This window comes from Candoia aspera, chromosome 14 (genome assembly GCF_035149785.1).
Source record: "Candoia aspera isolate rCanAsp1 chromosome 14, rCanAsp1.hap2, whole genome shotgun sequence".
In the NCBI taxonomy this organism is placed as follows: Eukaryota; Metazoa; Chordata; class Lepidosauria; order Squamata; family Boidae; genus Candoia; species Candoia aspera.
In genome coordinates this window covers 3,064,212-3,076,267 of record NC_086166.1, presented here as the reverse complement: position 1 = coordinate 3,076,267, position 12,056 = coordinate 3,064,212, and the positions used below count along the sequence as shown (strand labels likewise).

The window sequence follows — 12,056 nt, the reverse complement described above, 5'->3', positions numbered from 1 at the left end:
TGGATTGTAAAATGCCTTGCAATGATGAAAACATACTGTGGCCTGCCTGGTTCGTTTTTTATTCTTTATCTTGAACCCTCACTGGGCTCTAGAAATGTTGTCAGAAAGCCTGGCAATGGCCTAAGTCTGCTTTTTAAGTTGGAAGTAGGTGGCAGAACCGGGTTGATCTTGTCTGGACTCAAACATTAGGTTGAGTTGAGTCTGAGTAATGCTTCTATGGGAGGGTAACAATTCCCTCCCACCCAAGCATTAGCTCACCATTTATCATACAAAATGTTCTTATTTGGTGTATTGATTGGTAGGAATAATGTTTTGCTTCAGAAGACTGCTTTTAACAGTTGCTTGTTCATGCTGGACATAGCTAGTTTAAATGTAAGGAAAGGAAGAGTGATTAAGAGAAAGTTTTGATGTGAAAGGACCAATAAGTGGAATTGTTTAAAAAAAAATCTTGGAAATTATGACTTTCAAGTCTTCCAAGACACTGTGATTTGTTCAGCTTCCAAATATCAAGATCTCAGCTCCTCTGTAATGTTTTATTCTCTTTTAAGTGGCAACTGACTGCCTATATTTTAACTGTTGCTTTATTTCAAAACTCCCCTGAACTCCTTAAAAGCAAATTTTGTTACGTGATACATAAAAGATGTGATGGACAAAAGGTTTAATAAAAATATGACTGCCTTTACTGCTGAAACAACTTGGAAGTGGTGGGTAGTGGTTGTGATCATGGCATCTGATTGGATTCAACAATTGATAATGTAGCATGACCCTAGGCCCTACGTTTTGTTGTTTCTAGATGTACATGCCAAGGACTATGTTGGTATCTGCTTTGAGAATTGGTAAACCTGTATAGAATTAGCTTAATTTTAGTGCTCTAGACTGCCTTTTAGGATATGGAGATCTTTTTTTTTTTTTTGGTGAGTGGATGAGGATTAGCTTGCTTGTGGTCTATGACATGACTCTTCTGAATGTCATGTGGCATCCAAAAACCTAAAATACTGTCAAACATAAGTGGCTTGATACAGATCTGTAAGCGTTGCTGAATTATAATTCTCATCCTTGGCTGTAGGGTTGCTTGGAAGCCATGGCTCCATACTTGTTTCTAAAGCCCTTTGAGGTGCTATCCAAGAATGCTTTTCTGAGTAGTCAATCCTCCTTTTTCAAACCAGCAAGATACTTACATCATACAACCATCTCCAAATTCCAAAGAGCTAACTTTAGCATGCTTCAACACACTCCCCACAGCAGTTTTGGAGGGCTGACACAGAAAAGTTCCCTACAAGCCAAGGTTGTGCCCCTGGGCACCAGGGACAATTGAAACTGCAGCTCATGTCCTGGTATATTGTACCCTCTATAAGGATTCTAGGTCCCACCTTGTAACTTTCTACCTAGTAAAACACCTGGGAGATTCCCATCTTTTTTTTTACACCGTGGTTGTTATCAGATCCATATGATTTAGTTTCCTTGAACGTACCAAAATTTTGTGAAACTGCCTGTAAAATTAGACACATCCTGACTGCCTACCAATGAACTTCCCACCAGTTGTAACGTTCTTATCCTGCTTTGTGTTTTGGTTCTTATTTTTAACACGTTTTATTTTTCACGCTGACCGTAATCAACTCTATCATCCCTTAGAGCCTCGAGCTGGGAACACTGAAACACGGGGAGAAAGGGTTTTCCCTTGTGGTGCCCAAAATGTGGAACTCTTTTTTGCCAGATGTGATCAGCTGGGTGCCATTTTCATTACGTTTCAGCAGTGGAAGAATTCATTTTACTATTTTTTTAAAAACGTTTCTAAAATAGATATTTCAAATACTACCTACATGCATTTTTCTTTGATGGCCATCCTGTGTTTTATTCCTGTCTTGTTACGGTTTGCATTTCGTCAATTGTTTTGAGGCACCTTGGGGACGTCCCCTCCTAAAAGTAGGCTGTATATCATAGAAATAAATGGTAGAGTTGAGTGTGATATTCCGTAGATTTAGTGATGTTCTACTGCTTATGGCTCCAGCGGGCAGATGTAGTTTAGCAGACCTACTACTGAACTTTCACTGTGGTGGCAACCATGCCTGTTTATACCAGCAAGCAAACAGCATCATGTTAATTAATACTTTGCTTATTGCTACTGCCCCTGTATAGGCAGCTCATTGGGGGGGGAGGCACACACCTTTCTGTTATTATTTGTTTCCACTGCGTGCAGTCAGAAGGGATTGCAGCTAAATGAACTCGCCAGAGTCTGCTCTACTTCTGCCAGATAAAGTTTAGGGGCTTAATATAATGTTTTCTGCTTCTTTTTGAATGTGTCTTTAGGGAGAACTTCACCCTGTGGGCATTTCTGTGTAGGCTTCTTGATGCTCTGTTTGGCCTTTATCTTCAGAAGATGGACTTCTTCGTTTCAGATCAGTTAAACAGCAGTGAGAAAAGAACACTGGATAAAAGTCACAGCAGGGCCAATTCTCATTAGAACCTCTGATGTTTTGGGGCCCTTCCTTGATGGAAGATAACATTTCTAGGGACTCCGGCCAATTCCACGTACTCTGTAAATTATTACACAGTAGTGGAAAATTGCGGTGACGCTGCGGGTTCAACCGCTGAGCTGCTGAGCTTGCCGATCGGAAGGTCGACGGTTCGAATCCGCGTGACGGGGTGAGCTCCCATGGCTAGTCCCAGCTCCTGCCAACCTAGCAGTTCGAAAACATGTACATGTGAGTCGATTAATAGGTACCACTTCGGTGGGCAGGTAACAGCGCTCCGTTTAGTCATGCTGGACACATGACCATGGAGGAAGTGTCTACGGACAAACGCCGGCTCTTCGGCTTTGAAACGGAGAAGAGCACCGCCCCCTAGAGTCGGACGCGACTGGACTTCATGTCAAGGGAAACCTTTACCTTACCTTTACTAGTGGAAAATTTAGGCAGTGGCCAAGACCTCTGACTTCTTTGCATCTTGTTGGGGTAGGCAAGTAAACTAATTTGTGCAAACCTGCTATGGGGATCCAAGTCATTTAGAAGTTCTGGCGGTACTCTTGTCTGTTTTTTCTCAATATATTCTTTAAGAATGAGTTAATATTTTCTGATGGGAGAGGGAATTGTTTTCTAAGAAGGCTTATTGAAGTTATCTAGCATTCCACTCTCCATCCTTGCTGGCTGATGAAACAATTCCCCCTTTCCTCAATTTGGAAAAAATCTAAGTGCTAATTTACTTGAGGAGCATCGGTGAATGGCTTTAGAAGACAAACCAGCCATGGCAAAGATGACACAAGGGAACAATTTGCTACACAAGATCAGCTCCTTGCTTGTAAAACCGGAGAGCAGACTTAACTATGGGCACAGCCTGCTTCTGTTGAATTTGTCTTGGGAGAAATTTGGGGGTTTTAACAGAGGGGGTTGTGGGAAAGAGAAAATTATAGCATGGCAGCTTTGGCTGAAGTAGGTGAGAACAACTAACTTAATTAATTAATTTCCCCCCCTTTGCTGGTTAGATCTATGTCCTGCCTTTTGTACTGGAGCACGTGATGCTTCCTCCTCCTGTTTTTTTCCTGCAGTAGCAATCCTGGCTGGACAGTGAGTGAGGGTGAGAGAGCCGCGTGATGGAGTGAACTCCCGTCAACTTGCCCCAGCTCCTGCTAACCTAGCGGTTCGAAAGCATGCAAATGCAAGTAGATAAATAGGTACCACTTCGGTGGGAAAATAACAGGGATATGAAAGGAGTCCCCTCAGGAGTCTCCCAGGCAACGGTGATGTCACCCGCTGGCAAATCCTTTCAATACAGAAGCGCCTTGGTAGGTGCTTCTGACATGAAAAAAAAAAGTGAGGGAGGATCTGGCCCCGTGTTCTGCCAGGGAGTTGGGTGGACTGGGACCTTCTCTTGAACCATCTGCACTTGGCATTTGATTTTCCTGTTGATTGTTCCCTTATAGGACAGGGCAGTAAGGTTTGACGTCGGTTGGTTGCTGGCCCTGAAGCCGGGCCCTATGATTAGGTGAGGCAGAGCATACCTGATGAAGGATGTTCAGAGGTGTTCTTGATTAGACTTCCCACCCCCACCCCTTCAGTCCATTTGGATATTGATGACAGCTCTCCTCCCGCTGGGGCCCAGTTCAGTTCTTCCTGCTATTGGAATTAGAATGGAATCAATATTATTCTCTAGCTCGGTTGGTTAAGTGCATCTCTCTTTGCCTGCTTCAGAATTAAACTTTGATGTCGTGTTGTGGCAAAAAATGCAGCTAATGCTACCACACAACCGGTATTCCACAGTGCACGGCAGCTGTCATGGTTAATATTGTTATTGGTACATTATTTGATTATTGGGATGTATCTGGTAGCAGAGGAAGCTTGGGGAGAGCATGAATGAACACACTTATTCAGAATAAGCCAGAATTTTGAAGAATATGGGCTGACTTGTATATGAAGATGGATCTGCTGGTTCGAAAGGTAATATGCCTTGTCGTATTTTCTGGGCAAAAATTGTGATGGGTTTGGAGCAGGCTCCCTTCGTGATGTTGCTTGCAATCCAGGTCAAATTAACTACGTTGGTATGACGCAGCCGTTGGATTGCAGTGTTAGATGATCATCACGGAAGCCAATATTATTTTCATGGTTAGGGTCTTTCGCTTGGCTCAGCCAGATTCTGGAGAAAAAAAAAAAAAAGACAGAAAAACGCTAATATGTTTGGAAACAAATTCTGCCTTCAAATTTGGGTAAGCACTTTGAACGAAGTGATCTTTAAATACACATACATGCGGGCCAGCATAGGGATTATTTATATTATGAAAAACACTTCCAGTGGGTGTTCTTTTGCTGTGGGATGCACCTCCCTTCTTTTTGATAAAGTTACCTTTCATCAAACTTCTGCCCAAGTTGGAGGAAGCTTGAAAGACCATCTCCCTTTATATTAATGTCAGAGAGATTGTTTGGGATGGTCCCCCCCCCTCAGAAAACACCCCATAAGGAAGACAACGCAGATGGCACACAGCTTCCTCAGTAACATTGTTAGTGTGTGTGTGTGTGTGTGTGTGTGTGTGTGGAACCCTCTGTGATGCTCAAGTAGCATAACTTGAGCAGCAGAGTAGCCTCCCTGCCTCTGTTTGAGTTTGTTTTACACACACAGCAAGATCTGAGACAAATCTGCTTGGGACAGCTGGGTGTTGCTAATGCATCTGATGCTAAGGGTTGGAGCAATTACAGAAGAATAGTGTTTAATTAACCATATTTATTTTTCTTCCCCGGAACAATTTCCCTCGGAGGAGCTGATATCTTCTTTTTCTCGTTTATCTAAGGGTTGTATTAGTAGTGTTTAACCACCACCCTGTCTGGTGTAGGTCACATCTGATGGATGTGTTGTGCTGCCTGTTTATTTAGTTGCTTGTTTTCCAAAAGAACAAATTAACCTTCGATCTGCAGCACTCCCTGGTATGAAACATCCCATGATTACAAGCCGGATTGGTGTGAATTCAGACACAGTTTGGAATCTTGGTCTGTGGTGTAGTGTGATGTGTGAATCCAGCCAGTTCTGAGTTTTTGAACATCATGGCTTGATGAGTCAGTGTACAGGTAATCCTCGACTTGCGACCACAACTGGGACCAGAATTTCCATCGTAAGTCGTGCAGTTGTAAGTCGAGTCACCATGTGACCAGATCTGATTTTATGACCATTTTATGGTGGTCATTAAATGAATCATGGGTTGTTATACAAATCACCATGGTCATTAAGTGAATCCAGCTTCCCCGATGGGTGTTTTTTGCCAGAAAATGGCAAAAATGTTGCAAAGCACGATCATGTGATTGTGGGACACTGCAACCAGTTGTAAATGCAAGCCGGTAGCCAAGCGCCTGAAATGTGACCATGGGCGTGGTGCAACATTTTGCGACAGTCGGAAGTGTTAGAGCCCGTAAAGCATCCATTCTGAGGCTGTCGTAACTTTGGACTGTCAATAAACGAACAGTCAGAAGTCGAGGATTACCTGTACTTCAGTTTGAGACCATGGGGTTATTTATTTTAATATGCCATTTGAATTTATAGAAAACAAAGGCATCAGAATATAATTTAAAAAACAGCATTGTCTATGTAATTTTTTAAAAAGTCAATTAAAAATCTTTTAAACGATAGGATTTTTAGCAGCGCAAATGTGAGAGAAAATAAGAAACATAGCCAGTCAATTTTATCCAAGTCCCATTTATATGACATCAGTTTTGAAAGAACTTCAGGGGTTGTGCATCATTTCCAGGCACATTCATGGTGCTGGTCTTGACTCAGAAAAGTCCTGACGTGATTAGGGCTTTGTCAATTACTGTTTGGACTGTTGATACAGTTAGAGCTCCCATCCTTAAGGAAAATACAAGGGTCATTGCATGAGATGGATCCTTCTGAGTTGGGATGACTCAAAGGATGAACTTCCTTCCTCAAGAAGTGCCTTAATGCCAGCCTGGATGGCATCATACTGTTGGGCTAAAACCCAACCACACTAGCTGTGGTTTTGTTTTTGTCGTTAATCATCACATATTTACATTTTAATGTTTATTTTAACATAGTCGTCTGCCCTGACGCGTTTCTTGGATGGGTGGGGTAAAAGGAAAATGAATGAATGAATGATTAAACATTAGCGGGTAAGGCTTACAGTATTCCAAAGGTGCATTGAAGACGGTAGAGTTCAGTAGGCATCGGAAAGCTATTAAGGAAGAGATTTGAAGGGTCTCCTACGTGAGAGAGGTCAACCAGATGGATGATGTAACCAGGAAGGGCCAATTCTGTGTCCCAACTCTTATCCTTCTGAAGTTGGTAGGAGACAGAGTAGGACTTCCCCTTAAGATCTGGCAGAACATACGGGAGCTGCTGGTAACAGCATGGTAGGCCAATATGTCGATGAAGATTCTCAGTCATCCAGGTGGAATTGTCTGTAGGTTGAGTCTTGGCAACTGGATTTCTTCCCTTTTGGTTGAAATGTTTCGTTGCTTGTCCAAGCAGCTTCTTCAGTCTGGGCAAAGGTCGGTGAGGGGACCCCATATATGTCTTCCAGGATGGCTGCATTGTCCCTGCACCTGAATGGCTGCTAATTGTGCCGAGGAGGTGTGGATGGTCTTTGGGATGGTAGGCCAGATGCTAGCCTGAGATCCCCAAGATCTGCTTTCAAGTCAGAAAGCTCTCTCAGCTGTTATTTGTTGGATGTCACTTAATCCGTCACCATGTCTTGGCCTAAATGAGCAGGTAGGTCTTTTAGAGGTATAAGACGGAGGGAGCATATGTGTTTCCCTGAACTGTTTAGAGGAAGGACGGAATGAAGCTGCACTGGACTTTGATGCTGAAGTCTCGGACTTTGGGACTCGCTCGCCTGCAGCTTCCCTGTGCTATTTCCGATTCAGCCTGACGCTGTGCGTCTATCACCGTGGTGAAGTATGTAGAGAGAGCTTGTTACACGTTTATCGCACTACCTCTTCGGTATCTTTTGACATCTTGTCAGTTACAGCCAAGGAACTCAACACAATAAAAGATCGGAGGTGCACATTTCATATCGGGTAGTGGAAGGATCTGTGTCACTTGGGCTGTAACTTGAGAGGAGGCTGTTGTCATCAAGAAAACTTTTATTCCCTCGGCATCTTTTTTTCTTAATGTTTGGAATATCACTGTAGCCGCAAATGAAGATTGGTAGGAGAGTCCCATCCTTTGCTTACTCCAGTCTATTTATCTCTTGCTTTGGCAATGTAGTTGGAATGATTGTGGTAGTGCTTGAGGTCCTCCCTCCCTCCCTCCCTTCCATCTCCATCTCCATCTCCATCTCCATCCATAGGTAAGGTTGTATGAATACATATAGCTAGATTCCTTCCTTCCTTCCTTCCTTCCTTCCTTCCTTCCTTCCTTCCTTCCTTCCTTCCTTCCTTCCTTCCTTCCTTCCTTCCTTCCTTCCGTGGTAAGTGAATCAGATGCTGTCATCTTGTTCTTTATTTGGCTTTGTTTAGAAATGAGCATCTAAGTTAGCGTGTCTGGCAAGCGTTGCATAGAAAGCTAGCCAGCAGTGTAATGATGGGGCTCTGAGCAATTTTGGCACAGTTAGACGGGAAAGTGTTTTGCTTAACAGTCTGCTGCAAGTTGCTTACGATTCCAGGCCCATGATACACCAGCTTGACTTCCAAGGAGCAGATGAAATAATGTTCTCCCTGGTTTCTTCACACTTTATTTCCACCGTCTTCCATTGCCTACCTTGCTATGGCTAACAGCCACCTATTACAATTAGATGAATTACTCTTAACTCTCAGGTGGCGATATAAAAATTAACCTAAATGTAAATTGTCTAGGCTGACAATTTTACAGGTATGGATGACTTTTACAGGTAGTCCTCGCTTGGCAACCACAATTGGGACCAGCAATTCCATCGCTAAGCGCCATGGTCGCTAAGCGGAAAATCACATGACAGCAATGGGCTTACAACCTCACTGCCCCTTCAGTCATTAAGCGAATCACCATGGTCGTTAAGTGAAACATTGCGTGACCATGACCTGCGATTTTACTTCTGCCTTCTCAATTAACTCTGCTAGTTGCAATCCAGTTGTGAAGCACACAACTGGCAATCAGATGACCATGAGATGCTGCAATGGTCATAAATGTGAGGATTGGTTGCAGAGCTTTTTTTTTTTAACACTGTTGTAACTTCAGACTGTTTGTTCCCAGAGTATGGGGAGTGTGCATCACCACATTGATGCAAGGTGGACAGTGGTCTGTTGATTTTCAAGATAGTCTTCAGATCATCTATGGGTATTCCAGATGATGTTATGGCCAGCTCTTATGACTCATATTCATTAAACGTATTTGAATTTGCCTTATATCAAGTCAGATTATTATTAGTCCATTAACACTTCCCCCTACTGTCTGCTTTGAGTACCTCCAAATAAACTTGATTTTTTTTATAACGGCCGAATCTTGCCTGAAAAGCATAGTTGCATCAGTTGTACTGGAAAGATAGGTTTTATTTTCCTCTTTAGAAGGTCCTAAATAATGTGCATTGTAAGGCCGAAATGATAACTTCACAGTCAAATAGTAAAAAGTGTAGAGAGCAACGCACCACAACGGGAGTTGGTTTCTGGAAGGAAGGCAAGTGTATGTTAGGGTTTGCTAACCACCATGAAGCTACCAATCTACTAAAGAGCAGCCTATAAAATGTGATGATGCCTTTAAAGTAAATTGTCTGAAAAGCCATACAGGGGTGCTGGTGCAGAAACCGGATGAATTTTCCAGCCAGTCAATCATTTGCTATTTCCTTTCTAAAGGCACTTGTGGAATAAATTTCTGCCTGATACGTTACCTGGTGATAGGAACCATCCTTTTGACTGGTGTGCTCAAAGGCAGTGTAGATGAAGGCACACTACAGCGAGCCTGTCACCCGGGTTTCGCTCCAGATGAGTTGGAGAGCAGGCTTCACTGATGGCCATTCTGGACCAGGAGTGTCACCCATTCCTGCCACTTAGGGCATGGTTCAAAATGTGTCTGCGTGAGCAGTCTTGGGTGCCCCAAGGATGGCACATGTAACGCCTTTGCTGCAGGAGCTGCATTGGATGCCAATTTGCTTCTGGGTCCAATTCAAGGTGTTGGTTATCACCTTTAAAGCCCTACATGGCATGGGTCCAGGTTACCTAAGGGACCGTCTCACCCCCATTACACTGACCCGTCCCACCCAGTCAGGCAGAGAGGGCATGTTACGGACCCTGTCCATGAAACAATTTGATTGGGGCCCTAGAAGAGAGCCTTTTCCGCCGTGGCCCCCGCCCTGTGGAACACTCTTCCCCCAGAGGTGAGGCGGGCCCCCACTCTCCCGGCCTTCTGGAAAGGGGTGAAGACCTGGCTCTCATGTGGGGCGTGAGGAGGGGTAACTTAAATTAAATCAGGTTAATTAAGAACTTTTTAACATCTATGTCTTGGACTATTACTTTATTTAAGAATATTGTTTTATTGTATTTTAACAATGATTTATTCTTGTTTTATTGTAAACCGCCCAGAGTCACTCTTTGAGTGAGATGGGTGGTGACTAAAATTGAAACATAAATGAAATAAAATAAAAAATTTACCTAAGGAACATTTAGAATTGTTAGCTCCCTGTGCACACGCATTCATTCCACCTCTGCTTCTTCGCAATATGTTAGGTTTGAATTATGACAACACAGTGAACTCTGTGGGCCCTATCCATGAGCCAAGCACGGACAGAATTCCTCCCTCCGTCCATAAATACCCACCCTGACTTTTTGTAAAGGATTCATTATCTCGAGAAGTTTCCTTAGGAAGAACTCTTGTTTAGCTGAGCCTAGCAAAATATTCAAATTGTCGTAAGTTGCAAAAAAAAAAAAGAAAGAAACCTCCCCCACCCCCTCCAAAAAAAAAAAAAAGCTCTTTGCCGCTCTGAAACGTAAATGACTAATGTGCATAATTTATTTCAGCATCTGGGCCTGAAAAGTTGCATACCCAATTTTGTTTGGTTTGATCAACAATGGCTGAAAATTGGGACTTATCATGTAAATGCTGACAGATATGAACATGTGTCAACTCCGTGGGTGCCTGACAAACCTTTTCATTGTACAGTGCTGATGGCGAAATGTTAATTTTTTGCTGCCTTAACTGCATCTCCCCCCCCCGCCTTTTTTTTTTTTTTTTTTTGCTTAATCTAGTCTTTTCAAAGCCTGGCCGGGCTGGTTGCACTTCAGTTTTAGATTAATTTTAACTTGCGTATGCAGAAAACTTGTCAGGTGGCAGAATGACTCTCTGAGCAGAAAATCATTTCTTTGAAGCTGTGGGTTTCCTTCCTTGGCATAAAGGGAGGAAGAAAGCAGCAGGTGCAATGGAGAAATCTCTCTTCTGGGTGCAGGAATTTGCTCCGGACAGAAGATGGCGCTCATTTCCTTTCCGTCCTTTCTTCACCCATCCCATTTAAAACAGCAACATCGTTTTGTGCAGCACAGCCGGAACGCTGTTGCTGAGATGATAAATCCTGCAGCCAATTAGATTAAAAATGCTGCATACGAAAGGGAGGAAGGTACAAGCTGGTGAATCACTTGGTGCCAGTGCAGCAGTCTTGGAGAAAGACTTCCTGGGGAGCCCTCAAGGCGAGCGCCCTGCACAGCTTTAAAACTTCCTCCGGCTTGATACGGTGCAGATCCGAAGCATCTGCTGAGCTCTCTCTGGTTAACTGTGGGCATCTGGCATTAGACAGGGAGATTTAGGAGTTTCATTAGATGCCACAGAGTAAATAGCTTGCCCTTTGTGGCCTTGGTTTATTTTGGGTGGTGTGCAGAGATGGCACTTGCCATTCCGATGCCCAGGGAATGTCCTGGGAATGTATTGTTCTCTGTTCCCGGTTCCGTGCCATGGAAGCTACTCCCTTGGCCCTTCAGATGTGCCCTTAATTCATTCTCATCCCATTTGAGCATCGTGGAGGCAACCTCTGCAATGTTTTATGCCCGTTCCTCTTCGCAGATCCTATTGGGGATTGGCCTATTCATACCTTTTTTTTTTTCAGTGTAACCCTAATAATGCAGATGCTGTCTTTCCTAAAAGGTGAGCTGCATTTTGGGTTGCCAGCATTTATCTCCTTGAGCCATAGGTAGAAGAAGATGCTGGCTTCATTTAAAAATATATATATTCTGCTCAGTCCTGCTGGGGCCGCTGCTGTGGATTTGTTATCCTTTAATGTGGGCTGGGTCCCTGCAGAAGAGTCAAGAAAATGGCACTGATATTACTTCATTGGCCCTCTTGCTTTTGAGTATTATTTAAGCATAATGCCTGTAATTCTGTTTCCAGTCTGTTGATCTGAAATGTAATCTCGCACGTTTATGTCATTTTATCGTCTGCTTCTGTTGGCATATTATTATGGGTTGTAGCTGGCTACCTTCTGAGCCTTCCAGAAAGGTGTAGCATATTCCATAAAGTGTTAGATATGATAGTAAACATCTGTAGGGTTATCACATAAAAGAGGGAATGAACTTGAGATAGCGAGACAGACAGAGAGACAGGCAAGGACATTCTTTATTGCCCCAGTAGGCAGAGCCAGAAAACAGTAGGTTTAAGGGAGAGGAGTGTCTAAA

At 43.3% G+C, this 12,056-nt stretch overlaps 1 protein-coding gene across 1 annotated transcript in view; it reads left to right on the top strand.

The window, feature by feature from the left end:
- MAD1L1 (mitotic arrest deficient 1 like 1) overlaps nucleotides 1–12,056 on the top strand; it is a 352,928-nt gene that overhangs the window by 37,709 nt on the left and 303,163 nt on the right. The gene's annotated exons all lie outside the window — the stretch shown is intronic.